Source organism: Capsicum annuum, chromosome 5 (genome assembly GCF_002878395.1).
Source record: "Capsicum annuum cultivar UCD-10X-F1 chromosome 5, UCD10Xv1.1, whole genome shotgun sequence".
Lineage (NCBI taxonomy): Eukaryota > Viridiplantae > Streptophyta > Magnoliopsida > Solanales > Solanaceae > Capsicum > Capsicum annuum.
The window spans coordinates 206654791-206658534 of record NC_061115.1 but is presented as its reverse complement, the minus strand read 5'-3'; the positions used below and the strand labels follow the sequence as shown (position 1 = coordinate 206658534).

Genomic DNA, 3744 nt, shown 5'->3' with positions numbered 1-3744 from the left:
GCTAGAGATCACCTAAGCGATAATGTCGTTGATGATATTGGAAAAGAAACTGTTGATGTAGGTAATCGTATCGATAGAGATGCAGGTGATAGACCTATTACAGGTGATGAATGGAGTGCATTTCCAAATTTTGATTTTTTAAAATTTACACCAAGTAGTAATAAGATTGGAGAGGATGTTAAAAATAGTTTTGAGGATAGTTGGTCTGATTTTCCTGATTATGAAGTATCAAAGTTTACGCAACTAATTTCTCAGGAGAATGTACAGTATATGAAAGATTTGGTTGAGAATAGTCAGGAAATTGATTGGTCAGTTGTTCCGAACAGTGAAATCTCAAAGTATACTCAACCTGATAAAATTGGTGAATATTTTGTGATTGAGAAAGCTGTTGGGAAGATTGATACAGATTTAGGCTCTACAAGTGTTGTGATGGTGGCTATAAAAGTTCCTGTTGATATTGGAAGCGTAAGAAAAAATATTGATGATACTTCTGTAGGTGATAAATCAACTGTCATCTTGGATGACACACCAGTTGTTCCTCGTAGAATAAGAAAACCAGCTGCAATATGTGAATCACCATACATGTCTAAGTTTGATTCGGGTTGTAGCAAAGTTCAAGGTAAACCAAGTAAGTGCATAGATAAAGGACCTTCAAGAAAATACATCTTCAATATCAAACAACCATTTACCATAAGTATTACAGATCCATTTCTTGTATGAAGTTGTTGTCTTCATTCACCAAGTTTGTTGATAAGTCATTACGACTTAATTCAAAGTAAGTGTTTTCTTCTAAATTTTTGTAGCTTAAATTTTTATCATTTTTGTGTCATAACTAATATGTTGTGTCGTGCTTTTGTTACAGTCCTATTTATTCGAAATCTGTTAATAATCTGACAAATGCTTTTGACTTTGGTGTTGTCACGATTAAAATAAAAGAATGTTTCTACACGCTTGGATATGAAGGAGTACCTTTAACTGATTCAGTAAGTCTATTATCCATCATGGTTTGCTAGTTTAGTAGTACTGAAATATTCTTTATTGATTCTGACAACGTAATGTAGTTTATTAAAATGATCTTTTATCTTTACTTTTTAGCATATTGATGTGCTTTTTTACTACTTTCGGAAGAAATCAAAGTACACTCTTTTGGATGGTGAAAGTTCATTCACAACAATTGATTGTTGGTTTAATTGTTTGATACAAAGTTTGTACTTAAAGTTTTTGGGTAAGAGGAAAGATGTTGTTGTTAGTAAAGAGGACAGTGAAATTGTTGAGTATATCCTCGAATATGTTATGAGGCGTAATGTGCCATGGTATTCTATTGATAATGTTTTGTTTCCAATAAATATTTTTGAGAACTTTCATTGGATTTTGGCTCGTCTATCTTTTAAAGACCAATGTATTTATGTTTATGATTCAATGCGTAGTGCACGATATAGACGTGTTACTGAGAAAGCTGTTTTAACATATTCAGAATTGATACCAAACTTGCTTTCTTCTATTGATTTTTGGGACAAAAGAAGTGATGGAATTGCAGCTGCTGACTCGTTTGATATTCGGATGGTTGATGGATTGCCAACTCAAAAGAACACGTAAATTATTAACTGGCGTTATGGCTTACTCGTGCTTTTTTTTCTTGGGGAATTCGATCTTGTTAGGTGAAAATGATGCTAAGAAACTAGTGGAGATCCTTCATGACATCAACTTGAACTTCAAGTATTCAACACTTGACAAAGCCATAGGGTCATTTGATGAGGCCAACAAACTCGAGCAAGGTGGATTTGGCACGGTATATAAGGTACGCAATGAATGAATATAGTGCAATCATGTGTTTGAATTCATCGATTGGCCATAACGAGGTATGATTTATTGCAGGGTGTTTTGGCAGATGGCAGAGAGATCACTGTCAAAAGGCTATTCTACAACAACACACACAAAGTGGCAGATTTTTATAATGAGGTTAACATAGTCAGCAGCATTGAGCACAAGAATTTGACAAGGTTATTAGGTTGCAGCTTCTCAAGACCGAAAAGCCGTCTTTTATACAAGTTCCTCCCTAACCAAAGTCTAGATCGCTTCATCTTTGGTAAGTAACCGTACTTCGCTTCAACAATAATAGCTACACCTCAGTCCAAACAAGTTAATAGTTTGTTTTTATATAACCTGATAGACCCTATCAAAGGTTAAGATCTAAACTGGCTGAGAAGATTCGAGATAATTATAGGAACGACAGAAGGATTGATATACCTTTCATAGAGACATCAAAGCAAGCAATATCTTATTGGACTCGAGGTTCCGTACAAAGATTGCTGATTTTGGGTTAGCCAGGTCATTCTAAGAAGACAAGATTCACATAAGCACTGCCTTTGACGACATATTGTTAGTATTTCTTCATCGCATCTTCTCATTTTTTTGCGTAAAGATCAATCTGGTGCAATAATGGATTGTTTGCGCTTTATATACAGAGGATATATGGCACCAAAATACTTAGCACGCGGTCATTTTACGGAAAAGGCAGACATTTACAGCTTTGGAGTTCTTCTACTTGAGATTGTTACCGGAAGACAAAGTAACCAGAGAAACAACGTCGTATATACAGTCAGCTTAGTTTCCACTATAAATTCTGATCGATTTGTCGCTTCTCTCTTGAACTAAATTTTGAAAAACATTCTTGTCCATCGATCTTAACTTTATTCGATAAACTTAACAGGCACGGGAGCACTTTCAACGTGGGACAGTGGAGGAAATATTTGATCCTACTTAATGTTGCAGAATAGCTACACCATCAATGTTAAAAATGAGGTTATGAAAGTCTTACATGTCGGAATTTTGTGCACTCAAGATATCCTAATGTTATGGCCATCCATATGTAAGGTATTACAGATGCTTGCCAAGAAAGAGGAAGATTTACCTTCACCAACTACTCCGTCATTCATGGATGAGAAAACCATGGAACTTCATGATCCTTAGGAGATGTACTCGCTTAAACTAGGCGATTCTACTTTGATTGCTATGTTATCTCACAGTTCTTTTTACCCTAGATGACGGTATCCCAGAAACTGAAGTATAAGTTATACCAGAAACTGAAGTATAAGTTATAGGCATACTATATAGATAATGGTTTAATCAGTTTCAACTGGCAACTAAACACTCCAACTTAGACTATGCACATCTAGATACCTTAATTCCTCAGCTATGTGGACACCTCCAAAATTTTTGTGTGACGTTATCATAAGGTGTCCATGAAGCAGTAGGTACGAGTTAGAGCATTTAGTTTCTAGTTGAAATCAAGTTGTGATGTCATTCGCTTAGTTGCTAGTTGAAACTGAGGTCAAGTTTAAGCGTCTAGTTATGTATTCTACCTAAATAATATTAGACATCATTTTGCTTTGTGTTCTTGAAGTAGACTTCATCATAATCGAGCTATTAGCTGCAACAACAATGTCTCAGACCCAAATAAGTTGGAATCAACTATATGTCAGTACACTCATCTCCATTGCGTTAGTACACTTTCCAACTTACAAATTGATCGTTCGGACACCTCCAAAATTTATATGTGTGACATTATCATAAGGTGTTCTTAAATCACGATGGGAACGAGTTAGAGCATTTAGTTTTAAACTATATACAAAGAAACTCCTTTTGGGAATAATGTATAAACTCAAATGTTTATATAGACTTTGCAAGTACAATGACAGAACACTAGATATACAATTTCAGGACTAAACATATCTGGCTTACACT

General features: G+C 35.1%; 1 pseudogene; it reads left to right on the top strand.

Moving 5' to 3' along the window:
• The first annotated feature begins 1612 nt into the window (after positions 1-1612).
• LOC107872074 lies at positions 1613-3045 on the top strand (annotated as a pseudogene).
• Positions 3046-3744: the final 699 nt, after the last annotated feature.